Source organism: Pleurodeles waltl, chromosome 5, assembly GCF_031143425.1.
Source record: "Pleurodeles waltl isolate 20211129_DDA chromosome 5, aPleWal1.hap1.20221129, whole genome shotgun sequence".
In the NCBI taxonomy this organism is placed as follows: Eukaryota; Metazoa; Chordata; class Amphibia; order Caudata; family Salamandridae; genus Pleurodeles; species Pleurodeles waltl.
In genome coordinates this window covers 705,481,455-705,499,168 of record NC_090444.1, presented here as the reverse complement: position 1 = coordinate 705,499,168, position 17,714 = coordinate 705,481,455, and the positions used below count along the sequence as shown (strand labels likewise).

The 17,714-nt window shown below is 45.4% G+C and overlaps 1 protein-coding gene across 10 annotated transcripts in view; it reads right to left on the bottom strand.

The window, feature by feature from the left end:
• Positions 1-17,714, bottom strand: part of MAP7 (microtubule associated protein 7) — a 657,230-nt gene that overhangs the window by 265,164 nt on the left and 374,352 nt on the right. The window lies entirely within an intron of this gene.

Genomic DNA, 17,714 nt, shown 5'->3' with positions numbered 1-17,714 from the left:
CCTGGTGATCAAAAAAGCAAAAAATCTGGGTGTACTGCTGGAGCAGAACTCAGTGCAACAGCAAGGTTTCCAGGTCAGCTGAGCTTTCGAGAATGAGGACTGGCACAAAGCGGAACGTCAGTGTTTTCCTAGTTTAGTTAATTATTTAAATGCTTCACACAAGCAGGAGTTTATAATTACACTTACCAAACGACATGTTTCATGCTTTGTTGTGGGTTGAGCTTTGTGTGTGCTGAACCATCCTATGTGCATCAAGCACTTTACATTACAAGTCGAGCTTTTCAACTTTGTGCGCACAACTCCTGTGTATTAAGCTACCTACAAGCATCCAAGTGGTTCACATTAAGTCTTCCATGTGAAGGAATATGATATAATGCTGAACTACACCGGAGCACAGCTGCTTCACATTACACATACCCGCTGTTGACTGCACTGCAAAATACTCTGAAGTTGCATAGGTTAAAAATACCCAAGGGCAGACATGTTTAAAATCACCACGCTTGTTGAATGGGTTGCAAGGTATCCCTGAAACTGAAGTGGCTGCAAGAAACTCTGATGCTGTATGTGCGGTAAAGTACCTTGATGATGAATGGTTGCAAGATACCCTCTGCTGCTGAACGGATGTGCAACGCAGCCAGCAAATGAAAGGGTGAAAGGTATCATGCTGCTGAATATGCTACACATGTTGCTACAACTTTTTACCTATAAGAAACTGCCTTTCTATAAAGGGGTCTAGCACCCACTAAGTCTTGTTCACACTATACAAAAATGATAATTAGTTGCATGATATCTGGATGAAACAAATGAGCTGCAAAAAACCTTTTTGTTATGCGAATATGTCTATAAAGGTAGGAATATTGTGCACATACATGTGGTGCTTGTGTAGGATGCTATTCGTTCAGTTAGTGGGGGGTGGGTGTGCCCTGTTTATCTTGCTTCTATGCAACAAATACCAATTGTGTTGTGTGTTTCATATGTTTGTGCAAAGGTGACTTGCTGTATACCAAAACGTTTCCACATGCCTGTCCAGAGCGAGCTCTAATATGTAGAATGTCATCTGCTTAAGCACAACTGTGGAGGAGCAATTAAAAAGTGGACCACAGAAGCCGAAGATATGTGAGTGAGGGTGTTCAGGTGCACACCTGGAAAACTGTGACCAAAGTGTGGGGGGTCGTATGGCGGGCAGAATTTAATAAGTTGAGGTAATTAGGTGTACAAGCTAAACACTGCAGCTTCACCCCATCTACCCAACCACTAGCCAAGAAAAGAGAAAATTTCTGAAGAACAGGAATTTGTCAGGTAAGAGGGGTGAAAGGAGAAGAGGATCAAGAAAAGCACGATATAACAGGATAGGTTCAGGATCAAGGAAAAGTTAGATGAGTAGGATGGAACCTTTATGAACTAGGTCAGAGACTTGATTAAGTCAGATCAACAGGAGCACAGAAGGGGAGAGGACAGGAACAAGGAGATCGGGGGGCTAAATTAGGAAAACGGCTGCAAATGTAGCGGTGGGTGTGATCCATTGGTAGGAGATGGAATGGGAGGAGAAAGTGTATAATAGAAAGCAGTAATTCATACAGCTCCAAGAGCGGAAAAGCAGACTGAAACAAGGCCAGAGTGGATGACTAAAGAACGGGGAGAAGGGCAAGCTGTCCGAGAGCAGGCAAGAAGGAATAAAAAGCTAAGAAATCGAAGGGGCGGGGCAGAAAGCATAATAAGCCAGGGAAACTGGGGAAATATGCAGTGTGGCATTTTAATACACCATACAAATAGAGTTAGAAGCCATCCTTGTTAAAATCGGATGAAGGTAAATGCAATACAGTAGGGCACATGCCAAATAAACGGAACGAAATAGAAGTCAATGTCATTGTTTCCCTGTGTATTTGCATTTGTACAAGGAAGGAGGAGAGATTTTTGCAAAATTGGACACTTGGCGGGATGTCCTAGAGAGCGCTCAATCAACCTGCATGCTTCTTTTAATTCCAAAACAACAGCTGCAAACTACGCAGTATCGCATGGCTCACCTCTTAGCTCTAATGTTACAGGTGTACATAGCTCATTTTGCAACACTAATAAAATCCTTTGGCTTTGACCAGAGGCGGCTGGTAACTACGGAGAGTAGAGGGGCGGACAAATGCGTGGTGGGTGGGTGCATGCAAGTAAGACTCCTAGATAATAAAAGAAAGAAATAGAGTGGCCGCCAATGGCTTGGTGACTTCACACTGTGATCTGCAATTTTGGCGCTACGAAGTTATCGAAAGCCGACAGCACTTTACAAAACTCCTAAACAGATTCATTAAAATAATAACAACTAAAGAGAAATTACACCTTAGCCTTTTTAATCTCTTTATTAAAGTTTGTAATAAGAAAGGAAGTATACAGTACAGTAGTGAAAAAATGGCTTTCAATGCAATATGTCCCCGACTTCATAACAAAACAATAGGCTCTGTCTCCTGCGTTCAATGTCAAGGCGAAGTAAGGAGGGTGAAGGAGAACTCTAGGTCGAATTCTTTAGAATATGCCAAGGACAGCGAAGCGCAATTGAGGTGGGAGGGAGGGAGGCGGGGGTCCGCCAAGAGGGGATAAAGAGAACAAGTACAACAAATAATCATTGGCAACGTAGTATCATATGTTACTGTCACGATGCTGCTCCAGATGTTCATTGGCATGTTATTACCATTTCCATCAATACAATGCCAGCGTGTCATCATGCCTCTTTGATGTTCAGTAGGCAAGGCAGGTTAATTTTGAGTGGCCATTACGGGTCTGAGAAGAGTTGTATAGCTCTGAGTTGTGGAGTATTAAAGCATGTGAATTCAATGCATGTGAGATAATGAAAGAGGGGACGCCATATAGCTTGACATTTTCTGTCAGTCCCAGTCAAGTTGTGTGAAAGCTGTTCCAAAGATAGCACGTGCCACAGCCCGGTAAACCACTGCGCTATCCTGGGTGCGGCCGTATGTTTCCATGCCGATACTATCAGTTGTCGGGCTGCATGGAGCATGTAGTTAATAAGCAGCCATTCTGCCTGTGTCATTGCTTTGAGAGATATGGGCCGTATCTCTAGGACCACCGTGTGGTATGCAGCCGGAAGTTCTTTCTAGAAAGTGGTGATCAGAGTGCAGGACCATCAAATGTGACAGAAGTCTCCACGGGCAGTCTGACATCTCCAGCATATGACAGAGGACCCTTCATAAATAGTAGAGAGGCGAGACAGTGTAAGGTACCATGGAAACATTAGTTTATAGGTCATCTCCCTTAAAGCAACAGACCAATATGTTCTGGGTATGTCATGCCATAAAGTGTTCCATTGTTTGGGCGTTAGCTCAGAGTAGTCTGTGGCCCATTTTGACTGGTATAGGTGTGTAGTAAGAGGGGCTGACTGTTTAATCGTTGTGTAGGTATTGGATATGAGCCCCCGTGAGCAGTCGTATGAGCAGACTAGCTTCTTAAAGACAGTTTAGGGTCTGATGATGTCAGGTTAGACGGAGTGATGTAATGCCCAGTGCCTAACCTGCATCCTAGCTTTGTCTGTTATGTGGAATTCTGTTCTGCACTGGTCAAAAGTTTTCATTTTGGTCCCTACAAGCAAATCTCTGAGGGTTTGACATTCCTTATCTGTCCAGTTACTAAAGGCAGCTGGGGGAAGGGCAGGTGCAAACTCGGGGTTGCAGGCGATTGGGGTACTGGGAGAGGGGAATGTGGTCAGTCCCTTTTTGAGTGACAATTTGTCCTTGGGAGTGGCCATATACGAACTATGAGGTCGTGCATGTCTGGATAGCCAGGCCATGCCCCACAGTGGTCTACAGACCACTGCCCTGTCCATATGTAGCCAATGGGACTCTCTCTCTTGTGCCGTCCAGGGCGAGATATATCGCCAGGTGGGCTGCCCAGTAATATTCCATGAGATTAGGACAGGCTAGTCCTTCCCTATCGCAAGGTTGCATCAGGAGGGCATTGGATAGTCTGAGGTGTTTCCCATTCCAGACGTATGTGCAGATATCAAGTTGCAATTGTGCGATACCATCTTGAGGTATCGGGTTAGTTAGGGTCTGAAATAAGTAAAGGGCCTGAGACAAAATATAAATTTTGACCACATTTACCCTCCCCAGTCAGGAAATGAGTAAGTGTTTCCATCTCTGAAGGTCCTCAAGGATAGCACTGCATAGGGGAGGCCAGTTTGCGTTCTTCCATGTGGTAAGTGTGGGTGTGAGATTGAGTCCCAGATATTTAATCTTGTCAAAGCACCACTGAAATGGGGCCAGTGTTTGCAGCTAGGGAATATCCTCTATCGGGATGGGCAGGTTGAGCATTCTGGACTTAGACAGGTTTACTTTGAAACCCATGATAGCCTTGAATTCCCTGAGGATGGAGACCAAAGCTGGGAGGGCGGTGGCGGGTTGTGTCGAGAGAGGGTGAGTAGAAGGTCATCGGCAAATAGATTAATCTTATGAATTTGTACCCCAAAGGGGATACCCAATCTCTCCTCGGAGCGCTGGATGGAGATAGCAAACGGTTCCACTATGAGGGCAAATATAAGGGGAGACAGGAGGCAGCCCGGTCTTGTGCCGCTGTGAATGGTGACAGGGTCAGTGTTCTGTCCATTCACTCGGATGGTCACCACTATGGTGACGTATGATGCCAGAATTCAGGAAATCATGTTTGGACCCAGCCCTATTTGAATTAAGACAGTTTTCAAGACATCCCAGTTAATGCGGTCAAAAGCCTTCTCCACATCAAGCGAGAGAAGGCAAGACAGTATTTGGTAGAGTTGGGCTTTCTCCAATAGGTGTGCAACTCTATGAACATTATCAGCTCCCTGCGTGTTGCATATGTAACTGACTTGGTCAGGCTCTTTAAGGCATGGGGAATGGTGCTCGAGTCTAAGGGCCAAAACCTTAGTAAAAAAGCATTGCATTGGTGTTCAACATTGTAATAGGACGATACGAGGAGCACAGTGCCAGGTCCTTGCCCAGTTTGGGGATGAGTGAGATCTCTGCTGTGGCCACAGAGAAAGTGAGACCCGTGTCATGTGTCAAAGTGTTGCATCGGTTGATCAGGAGGTTGCCTATTTCCAGTAAAAACCATATATAGAAACTGACTGTTATGTCATCTAGGTCCAAGGTTCTGCCCATTGTAAGAGTTCGGAGTGCATGGCTAAGTTCTTTTAGTGTGGTAGATGCCTCTAAAAGCTCTGTGTGGTGGGGTTTTATGGGAACCCAGGTGAGATTTGCCAGATGAGTCGTTATCTTGGAGGGTGAATCTTCTAGCAAGTAGTGTGACCACCTTGTTGACCCCCTCATAAAATCTCTAAGTGCCAGGAGAGACTGCTCAGGTTTATTTGTCCAGTGCACACGCAGTTGCCTCGTAAGACGTCTGATGGTCTTTTAAGGCAGAGAGTAGGTGCTGTTTTATCTTGATTCTCTGGAGCCTTTATCTCTACAGTCAATTTGTTTTCCATCAGTCGGGCCTCCCTATTTCTGGCTATTGCTATTGAGGATATTACCCCCCGCCCCCCGAACCGTAGCTTTGAATCCATCCCATAGAATGTGTAGGAGGCGTCCTGGCTAGTACTGTGAGTAAAGTAATCGACTATGCCCTTACGAATCTCCTCCACGTCCATTGGATCACAGAGAAGTCAAGGGGGTAAATGCCACCGAGGGGCACTTTTTCGCATCGAGCGGTGAGGACAACCATGACAGTTCTATGTGTGCGTGGTCCGAGACTGAGATTGCTGCTATCTCAGCAGGGGTGAGTTTTAGCAAAAGTGAGTGCGTCACAAATAGTTAGTCTGTCCGTTAGTAAGAGGAATGGACATAGGAGAAGAAGGAATAATCTCTTGAGTCTGGGACGGGTATAGCGCTAATCGTCATCAAGACTCAGATCTGTTACCACTGTTTTCAGCTGTGTGGACATGGCCCCCGGTACCTTGAAATGAGGTGGAATTTCGGTCCATCCTGGGATCCCGCACCATTTTAAAATCTCCTTCCACGATTATGTCCCCCTCCAGCCCCTGTAGTTCTTCACATAGTATGCGTTGGATGTAGGAGTCTTGTGAGGTGTTAGGGGCGTGTATATTGAGTAGTGTAAGGCACTTTTGTCCACGTGCCATTTGTAAGGTCAAGTATCTACAGTCTGTCTCTTACCATCCTAATGATACTGAAGCCATATCGTGATTTGAGTACGATCCCTATCCCCGAGGTTTTAGAGGCTCCTGAGGCCCAGCAGCGGACACTGGAGTGAGGGTGTGACATTCTGTGTCGAGCTACCCCTCTGAGGTATGTCTCCAGCAAGAAGACAATTTCAGGGTCGTGGAGCTGGAAATAATGTCAGACATGTTTTTGTTTATTTGTGGAGTTAAGCCCCTGGATGTTCAACAGGATTAATTTGAACCTCTTATCTATATGCTGCTTAGGACCTTGTGTGGCTGGTGGGCTGGAGCGCCTTTATGATTGCTCTTGTTAAACAGGCTCCTCTGGCGTGGGTGTTGGGTTGTGTCTCAGTCCATGTTTCGGAGACGCTGAATTATATCCTGCTTCCTTTCTTGTGTGATCCACTCCATTGGAGGTTTGAGTGGCAGGAGCCCACTGTGGTCCAGGAGGGTTTTAAGGTGGTCTTGTGAGCATCCCGGGTCAAACACTGAGCCATCATGGTCATGGGAGGTTATATCCAGCAGTTGCTTTACTTCTGTCAGGGAGCGCAAAGATCATTTTTTGCCCTCCCAGGTAAAGAGTAGGGCAAAAGGGTGGTCCCACTGATATCGGATGTTCATTTTGCCCAGTTTGTCTGTGACTGGCTTGAAATCCCATCTGCGCTGTAGAGTGGTGGGTGAGGGATCCTAGAACAGTTGGATTGAGTGTCCCGGAAGATCATGGCCCTCATTACGACTTGCGGTGGCGGACCCACTGCTAACAGGATGGCAGTGGGACCGCCACATTATGACACGTCATGGTCGGACCACCAACACCACCAGGCTGCCGCATGCTAGCAGTCTGGCAATACTTGTGGTTTTCATCCTCCAGGGCGGCGCTGCTTCCAGCACAACCCTGGGGATTACGAGTCCCCATACCACCAGCCTTTCCATCTTGGTTTATACTGCCATGGAAATGCTGGTGGAATGGGGGCGTCAGGAAGCCTCTGGACTGCCCATGCCCTTGGTATGGGCAGTGCAGGTGACCCCATGCACAGCCCTGTCACGCATTCCACTGTCTGAATTACGGGCAGTGGAATGTGCAACGGGTGCTGCAGCACCCGCCGCACCGCCACATAGGTGCTGGCTCCATTAGGAGCTGGCGTCAATGTTAGGGACCGGTTCACCGCAGGGCCAGCGGGGGAAACGCTGTTTCTGCCTGCCGGTCCTGCATTGAACTCCTAATACGGCCGGCGGGGTTAGGGCCGTACAGGCTGTCTAAAGGCAGATACGCCATTATGATTGCGCTTGTTAAGCGGGCTTCTTTAGCGAGGGTGTTGGGGATGTGTGTCTGTCCATGTTTCAGAGACGCTGAATTATATCGTGCTTCCTTTCTTGTGTAATCCACTCCGTTGGAGGTTTGAGTGGCAGGAGCCCACTGTGGTCCAGGAGAGTTTTAAAGTGGTCTTGTGAGCATCCCGGATCAGCAAGACTGAACCATCATGGTCATGGGAGGTTATAACGAGCAGTTGATTTGCTTCTGTCAGGGAGCGCAAAGATCGTTGTTGGCCTTCCCAGGTAAAGAGTAGGGCAAAAGGGTGGCCCCACTGATATCGGATGTTCATTTGGCACAGTTTGTCTGTGACTGGCTTGAAATCCCATCTGCACTGTAGAGTTGTAGGTGAGGGATCCTAGAACAGTTAGATTGCGTGTCCCTGGAAGATCATGGCCCTCATTACGACTTGCATTGGCAGTCCCACTGCTAACAGGCTGGCAGTGGGACCGCCACATTATGACACGTCACGTGGACCACCAACACTACCAGGCTGCCGCATGCTAGCAGTCTGGCGGTACCTCTGGTTTTCATCCTCCAGGGCAGCGCTGCATGCAGCACCACCCTGGTGATTATGAAACCCCATACCACCAGCCTTTCCATGGCAGTTTACACTGCCATTGAAAGGCTGGTGGAATATGGGCGTCGGGGAGCCCCTGGGGGGCCCTGCACTTGGCATGGGCAGTGCAGGGGACCCCATGCACAGCCCAGTCATGCACTCCACTGCCTGAATTATGGGCAGGGGAATGCATAGCGGGTGCTGCTGCACCTGCCACACTGTCACATAGGCACTGGCTCCATTAGATGCCGGCATCAATGTTAAGGCCCTGTTCACCACAGTCCTGTATTGAACTCCTAATAGGGCCGGTGGGGTTCGGGCCGCACAGGCTGCCTGAAGGCAGGAAGACCTTGACAGACGGCCTCCACCACCTGCCAAACTCGTAATGAGGGCCCATATCTTCAGCTAAAGCCGTAACTGAGTCAGCAGTATACGTATTAGTTGTATCTGTGCTGAGGGCTTCCACAAAAGGGGCAAGTGTATCCTGCATCTGGGTTTGTCCAGTGAGAACTGTTGTGTCTATCAGGCTGTTTAAGAAATGGAAATTGACATTTTAATCTACTTCAGAGATTTCTTTAATTACATTTTAATGGTTGGTTGGGTTTCCTTCAAAGTAATAGCTCTAATTCGGGCAGAATAAAGCAAAATCAGTTGTTGTACATAGGCATAGGATCTGCCCCATCATGACACTCTGTTCGCCCAACTTAATTAAATGCCCCTAGAAAAGCCCTAGAGATGAAAAATAATATGGTAATAAAGTTAATTTCTCCAACCTATCACAAACTGAGTGTCATGACAGGCAGGGGCCATTGGTGCTGAGTGGCAGCAGCAGGAAGGAGTGCTGGGCTGTGCACTTAAGTTTAAAGTGCGCATATCAATTTGGCCGGCTGTCACACGTACATTTTAAGCCTCTCTAACCCAGCTGTCTTAGCCAACTGGGTTGAGAGCAACCACAAGCCTTCAGTACCCTTGAGAGCGCAGAAAGAGGCTGCTCACTCCAATCCTGGTGCTTCCCTCATGCTGGTTACCAGCATGAGAGCAGTGCCAGGATTGGTTAGGGGGGTTGGCTGGTGCTCGTGCTAAAGCTTGTTAGAGGAGAGAATAACACGGGGCGAGAAGAACGTGTCGTCACGCACAGCAACTCCAGCAAGCAAGGGAAGTGACTAAAGTAATGCACACTTTTGTAACCTTATGTGAGTGCTGGCTTTGCATTAGCCTCCCCCGTGCATCATGGCCCCTGTTTGATTGCAGACATCCCCCCCTTAACCATGAACAGACTGGGCGAAGTTATTCTTTTTCTGCAAAGACCCTCTCCAGGTCATGAATATTCTCCACACCTCCCTTAAAGGCGAGCGCTGACAGACAGGAAGAGGGGAGCAAAGTTTCCTTTATAATGTGCGGAAGACGTTGAGCCAGGGCAGAAGTAATGGGAGAGAGACATGTCACCGCAACCCACCCAAAAATAATGGAGCATGTGGGGCAGAAAATACAGCCTGAACCGTCGCAGTAACCTAATAGTAAACGAGTTGTTTCAAATGAGTCTGTACATCGCACGGGAAAACTCGAAGCTGCATGACGATTATACTGCTGTGACCTTGCGAAAGGTCCAGGCCCTCTGCATGCCAGGAACATGCCCTGAAGCCGGGCGTCCCCAGAACGAAAGCATCAGAGGACTGCCTCAGGAAGGGGGAACATTAAATGAAAAGCTGCTTGCTACAGACATGAGCAGACCTTGCAGCTGACAATCCAAAATCGAGCAGTCGCTCCCTTACATTTACACAACGCAAACTTCTCTCAGTTTCTCGACGAGCGATTTCAAAAAAGGCCAAGTGGTAATTTCTCTTTAATTGTTCTTATTTTAATGAATGTGTTTAAGAGTTTTGGAAAATAATGTCAAATTTCTATAACTTCGTAGCGCCAAAATTGCAGATCACAGTGAGAAGTATTGAAACACCAGGCCATTGGAGTACACTCTATTTCTTTTCTTTCTTTATTTTATTATGTAAGAGCCTTACATGCAGGCACCCACCCACCACCCATTTGTCCACCCCTTCACTCTCCACAGTTACTAGCTGGCATTGTTCACGACCCTATGATCATCTCTTATCCATGATCTAGTCATACCATCTATTAAGGAAGCTCATCGGGGAGGCAGCTTGTTCTCGTACCTTGCACCAGTATTCTGGAACTGGCTTCCACGTCATCTTAATCCATCTCCGAGCAACATCCTTTTAGGGAATAAAGTGATTAAATCCCTCCAGACTCCAGCACCAGGACACCACTGGGATTCTTGAATGCTTTACAATTTTTTCACATAATGTAACATACAGGAGTAGAAAGAACATAACAGGCTATTAAGGTCCAGAAGTACAGAACTGTAGAAACCTTCCAACGAAACACAAGGGGGACAGATGGTCTTACTATGATGAGATGTTTAAGAGACACTGAGAACGAACAAGTTACTTCCTTGTAAACCTGGCTTGCCATAAAAAGTAGGTTTGCTGAATACACAAATACTGAATTTCCAAAAGAAAGCTCTTTTAAGAACTGGATGAAAAACAATAAGCAACGTTTTTGTTTTCTTTAGCCTGCAGGACTAGAAAGCACATTTTGCTTTTTATTCCTTAGTTTAAAATGGACATTTTAATCTACTTCAGAGTTTTTTACTTGCACTTTTAGGGTTTGTTGGACACAGGTCAATAGCTTGTGATACCATCCTCACAGTGTACTCACAAATGAATTAGTAGTCACAGAAGTCAAGGAAGAAATAAAGTAGACACCATGGTTCCCTCTCCAGTTTCAGAAAGTCCCCGGTATTTAATATCCATCACAGCGCCAATAATGGAGACATTTTACTCAGTAGTTGCCCTTGTCTACCCTAGTTCAAAGAGGGCTGCCAATCAGGGACTTTCCCCGCAATACCCAGACCATGGCCATCCATCTAGAAATCTCCTTACAAAGCTGGACCGGTCTTGGTTTGTGGAGACACACCCTACTGATGCTCAGACAGCCAGGCCCCCTCGCCATAGACATATTTTAAATATCCAAAATCCAACTGCTCAAAAGTATGCTGAGATTCTCATGATGGTGACTGGCTAACATTCACTGATGATCCTCCAGGGTAGTAACACGTTACTAGGAGTACCTCAAAAACATCTGGTCCTGTTAAAAAATTTAAGTGGCTAAATCACTCACAGGAGCCTTGCTTTAACTGGTCAGAAGTAGCAATTGGGGGACGGAGTTTAAAATTATGATGCAGCCATGCATTTTAACTGTGATATCTGCAGAAATACAAAGGACTAGATAAATGATTCACAGTTCAGGAATCAGGGCAACTAGCCTGAGATGATGGGGCACTAACTTTAGACACATAGTAAAACAAAAGTACACTGATGTCCCTCAGTCAGAAAAGAGACGATACAGGCTTCGTCTAGCTCACGCAAGTCAAGTCCTAACCATGCAAACTCACCACCCTTTCTCCTAGAATATCCTGAGCATTTTTGTGAAAATGTTTTTTTTCCCACTGCTCCAGACTACACCATTATACACACTACATGACAGCAGGCATTAAAAAAAAAAGAAGACAAGTTAAACAAAATACAGGATAAACAAAATCAAAAGCAGAGTAGGAGCACCTGAGTGTAAAACATCTGAATGATGCCACTGTTTGCACTGCCTGAAACTGGAGGTTCCAAGTTATCTGTGTCAATCTGTGCAGAACTTGCTCATTTCACAGCAAGATGCTAGGTGGTGTTTCAATTAAAAAGGAAGTCATACCCTGAATAATAGCATGAAGCCAAAGTCAATCAAGTGAGAGTGCCATTTTCAAAATTTGTAACCAGAGACAACCAAAGCGGAAAACATTTTCAGAAGCTTTCACAAAGTTGAGGGAAGGCATTCACTAACAGGTCAGGGATTGTGGATTACTAAAACAGTAGTCTCCCGGAGTAAGGTCACTAGTCCTTCCTGACTGACACGGACAGAGCATAAAAAAGGGGTGGGGAGGGCAGTAAGCAGACATCTTCTGTTGGGTCTCCTCACACAGACACCTTTCATACAGCACACAATCTCCATGCAAGCCAACTATACACCTAGTGTTCTATTACTGCATCACAGCTGAAATAAGCTACAAAAATACTATATATACTACAAGAACTAACACTATATCATCAAGTCGATGTGTAGTTAACAATAGTAAATATAAGCTTACAATGACTATCATGATAAGCGATATAGCGGATCAGATATTTTTGTAGGTAGATTATTTCAAACGCAATGAAGTGACATGCAACCACCCAGACAGAAAGAAAATAGGAGTGAATTTTACCTGAAAATTTCACTTTTCTCTCAGGGATAGAAGTGAAAAGGTTCATTGTCTGCACAAGAGTCTCAGCTGTATCAACTATAGGTCTTTTTCACAATCTAGTGAAGGTAAAATACCTATCCTTCAGGGAGCCGGTACACTGAGCTCAGCCCCAGTCCAGCAGAGCACAGTGTTCTGAAGGCAAAGTAACAAAAAAACAAAAAAAAAAAAAAACACATGAAACCCTTCAAGTTAAATATATATTTGTGGTGTCCAATGGAAGAACCAGAGTCAGCAGACATGTTTAGTTAAAGAGCAGGATGACACTTTTCTTCACCATACTGCAAAAACATTTTGGCATATAAACAAGGGCTGTAAGGAGACAAGACAATGGGAGTTTCACTGGCAGACCAGAAACGCTTTGGGTCCATGACACTTATTTTTTCCACTGATATTGATAAGAAGCATCAGAAGAGTAAGGTGCCCATCAAAACAGTGATGGTGCTTGAGGCTTTGGAAATACACATGGATGCAGCAAGCAGAAAGCACTAAATCTTGAGATTCTTGGAGAAATGTAGCTCGTCGTGATGTGGACATTTGGTGTAAGGAAACCAAGCCAGGATTGCATATTAACTTCCTGTAGTTTGTTCAGATTTTGGTGCCAGGGTGAGTATGGTTGGAATTGCAGTCAATAATAGTGTATTCTGGTCAGACACTTGGGTGTAGGCTCTAAATATGCCATTTGCCAAAAGCCACCCCATGCTTTTTTCCCGATCAACATCCAACAACGTCATGGAGTGGCACGACATGCAACACGCAGGTGCTACTAAGTGTCAGCAATCTCATCTATGCTAAATCTTGGAAGACTCAATACTGCTTAGGAGGATGACAGATCTTTTCAGGGGTGGAGGGAGGACATCACATCTTAGAGTGTGTTTCGGGCACTCATCTGCTTCCGCTCAGTCCTGCCAAATGGCTTCTCCCACCAATAGTTTCCCAGGCAGTCTACAGGGGCTCTTTGTTGGAGGGAAGTGCTTGTATCTATTACTGCTCAATGCATGCCATAGGGCCGAAGTGGTTTCCAGGTCAGTTCGCTAATATGTTGTGGACCAATAAGAAGGAGGTCAGAGGGCCTCATATCTTTGCGTCTAGAATCAGGTGACTGCATCGAATAATATGTTTCCAGTTGTTCTGGATAGTGTCCCATATCCAACAGTCATTGCTTAGTCATGCTGGGCCTAGCCATCCCCCGGGTGCATTCTACTCGCCTGTTATCCAGGAGTATGGATATAGCAACAAAGCACCTGGCAGCGCTCATGATGCCAGTCGAAAGCACCATGTGCTTAAACTACTGTAGCTGCTTAGGAAACCGCCTTCAGTGATCATTTTTTTTAGGTTTCTCCTACTAGACAGTGCATGCACTGTCCATTAAGAGGCTTACCAAGAGCTTACGAGTGCATGGAGCCAGCCCATTGCTTACCATTGGGCTGGCTTTCCTGTCACTCATTTGCCTGCTTATTTATGTCCCAGCTTGTCCATCTCGTGTTTCTCCCTCCCATGAAGCTTAATCTCTTTACCTTCTCCTTTTATTGGCTGTTTCCACTGCTTGCTTTTTAAGCACTACTTTTTTCTCTGGGTTAAGTGTTTTATGTGAGTGCATGTGTTTTCAAGCTGCTCCAACTTTCACTCCATCAGCACTGTCTATTGCCCAACTGCTTCTCCCCACCCCCCAAGTTGCATTTGTCCTCGTTCATTTCCTCGTTGCTTTCTCACCCGTGTACTTCTCCCCCACCCGCTCCACGATTCTCTTTTGTTCGTTTCCCCCTCCAGTGCTCCTCTTTGCTGTGTCAGCTGCATTCCCATTACCCATGCCCTCCATGTCATTCTCTCGCAACAGTGTGCCTCTGTTTTGATTCTGCCCACACCAATGCTCCCGGTTTTGGTTCTCCCTTCCCTCCACAGCTGTGCACTCGTGGTGTTGCTTCATCCACTCAGTTCCCATGTTGCATACCCATGGCTGCTTTATATTGAAAATTAACTGATCCAATTTGTAACGGTAATTACAGTAGAACCAAAAAATGTCTGTCATTTTGTAGGTGCGTGGTGCATGCACAGACAGAATGACACTGTTGGCTATTGCAAATCCTTTAAAAAAAAAAATATATATATTCAGCTGTGCTCCACCACATGGCTAACAAGCATTGACGAAGCCAGTAGATCCCAACGGAGCAACACGATGAATTTGACCATGCTTCTTTAATGTGGGCAATGGTAAAAAAAAAAAAAACAAGGTTGTTAACTATTTATGTCACTTTCATTTTGGATACAATCTGGAGGCTAATTGAGCTGTCCAATAGCCCTTGATTCTCTCAATAGGGAGATGCCTAGTAAGTGTGTGGTCAATACTGATAAGCAGAGAGTGGTAAAACAAGCACTGGCAAACTGACATGGCTAATGTCTTCTTTCAGTTAAATGCAGACACTTAGACCAACAACATAGATGGAGCTGACTCGATGCCCACTCTAAGTATGTTATGCATTGCAACATTGGGGCTACCTAGAAATGGCTAGAGGTGTCAGTAGCTAAAACCTAGAAGGTATAAGGATTCTGCTCAATGGAACTTTGTAAATTCCACTTTCGTGAGATGCCTATTGCACAGCCAGTAAATAAAATCTCGGAGGACATATTCCATGCTAATCACGGCTATTTAATCTTGTTCATCCCGTTAACCAAATACATATATTTTAATTTAGTGAACTGTGTGCGGTATCAAATAATAAATGATAGCTTAATTTATTGAATAATAGTTCTTTTCTGTAGGCTGTATGATAAACTACACCTACTTTGGTGACGCTTTTGGGAAGGTAAAAGCATAGCTGATGAAAAGGAGGGCCGCGTTATTTCCAATTAAGGCGTTTCTATTTTGTTAAAACATTCATTCCCACTAAACTAACCACTGAAATCACCTGACCCGCTCAGAATAAATCTATGCAGAGAAGGCTGCAATCTCGTTTAAGAATTAGGTCATCCACAATCGATTAGAAGCGACAGGCCCGTGGTGCAAGGAAGGATCACTGTGTTCATTTTCTGCATCTCTTGCCTTTTACACGTGGACTGCAAACAAACAAGGTATCGCTATGCTTTGGGGTACGTGGCTCATAAGACATGGCTAGGGCCTGGGAAACGCTAGTCGATGGTATGAAAGAAACTGATCTCCCATCTCCAGGAAATACCCGGGAACGAGGACCCTGGCTGGAAGGGATGGGACACCTATGAATCTGATTTCTGCGTTTACAGATTGATTCGTGCCTATGACTGTTATTTGTCAACCGTCCTATAACTGCACTTAAGGGATAAGTCCGGCGGGACACAGATGATTAGAGTATGAACACATGGATGCGATTGAGGGGGGGAGGGCGCTTTTGGGGGCCGTTGGTGGGGAGGTCATGGTAAACTGATGAAGCTTAACTAGTTCGACTCAGTGTATATATATATATATATATATATATATATATATATATATATATATATATATAAAATAAAATACGTATATTGCTGATATTATCTCTGCCGGTGACTATATGCTGATATGTGAAATCAATAAAATCTGTTTAAAAAAAAAAATCTATATGCTGTGGGGGAGGAGAGCAGGGCAGCAAGGGACCACTAAAATGTATTCTTGTAACTGTCACTGCAGGCAAAGCCTTTCCGGCAAGAGGATTCCGTTTTGAAGCTGCATCTGAATCACATGTTAGAAAGAAGGATTAGATGCGATGGATGGGTCACAAGAATGTAAACTCCGGAAAAAAGAGCAGCGTCAGGGGTGATTACAATATCTAGCTGGCAATAATATCATGTAAAAGTAAATTTGCTTTTTTCTACAGCACTTTTTAGGGGCGAGCGCAAAGCGCTCTGTGCCCTGTTGTAATCTCTCTTTGGGCTTCAACCCACACCCATTTCACATGAGTATCTTTCATTGGTTCTTGAGATTGCCTTTTAAAATCTGCTTGCTTTCATTAGTTAAATGCATGCATAAGTCATGCCTTTTCTGGTGTTTAGCCCTCGAGAGCAGCGACATACAAGGCTCCACGTTTTCCATCCGGTTTCTGGACTACTTTTTCTCTTTTTTCGCAGCGCGATCTCGCTGGGCAGAAGTTGAGCACTTTGCATGGCATCGACCCCGTTACATAGTTAATTGCACTTTTGCCGGTTACGTATATAATTGCACTTTTGCTGATAGGTTTCACTACAAGTGAACTTTTGTTTTCCTTTGTGAGTCTGCTTTGCACTGACTGTGGCCGACAGCTCGCTTATGTGAAACTTTTACTTTTCAGTTTATATGGCAAGAAAAGTCCAGTTAGTTACGGGAAACTGTTTTATTTTCATTTTCAATTTATGTGGCAAGAAAAGTCTGGTTGGGAGTTTACAATGCTAATTACTCGAGCTCAAGCAAATGCGAGACCCATTGCATTGCAAATGCTTGTTTCATATAGTTGTTTGTGTGATGACAAACGAGTGTGAGGTCTCACAAGACAGATTGGAGGGAAAATAAACAATAAGCAGAGATTAAAGCTACATCTAGGGTGCATTTCTACTATTTACTTTATCAATAGCACAAGACTATTTTTTACACGTCTGAAATGGCCAGAGGATATTTATGGGCATGCAGCACACGAAAAACAAGATAATCGCTCAAAAACAAGAACAAAATATCATCATGATATCGAAGAGATAAATGCGCGACCCTATCAACATGTTATGGGATTTATTTGTTCTCATCTAGGTTTAATTGGATCCTCAAGAGATCAGAGAGCGTAACATCCGCAAGAAAAACTGTATGGAGCAAGAATGAGCGACCGAATAAAGGCACAAAGGTGGTCATTATGACGTCGGTGGTAAAAACCGCCTAACACCGCGGCAATGGCCGCCAAAAGACCGTCGCGGCGGCTACCTGCCGTCTGCCGGATTTTGACCACAGCCGGATTTCCACCAGAAGGATGGCGGAAATCCAGCTGTGGCCATGCCAGCGGATGGCGGTAAGGTAGTGCTGCTGCCAGCTGCAGTGCCATGCCAGTAGACCACCGCCAACCGTATTATGAGAATAATGCGGCCTGGCAGTGTTCCGCTGGCGGGCACTGCTGCTGGCAGCAGCGCCCGTCTCGTCTCCTGCCGGAGGACACCCTGGGGTGTTTTGTGTGTGTGTGTGTGTGCATGTTTGGGGGTGTGAGTGCGTATATGTTGAGTTGTGTATGTACATAAGTGTTTGAATGGATGCATGCGTGAATGAATGTGAGAAGGGGTGTGTGTATGAGTGGGTGTGTGAAGGGAGGGGCATGCATGAAGGAGGGGTCTGGAGACAAAGGGGGTGTGGGGGAAACCTGTGGAGGGG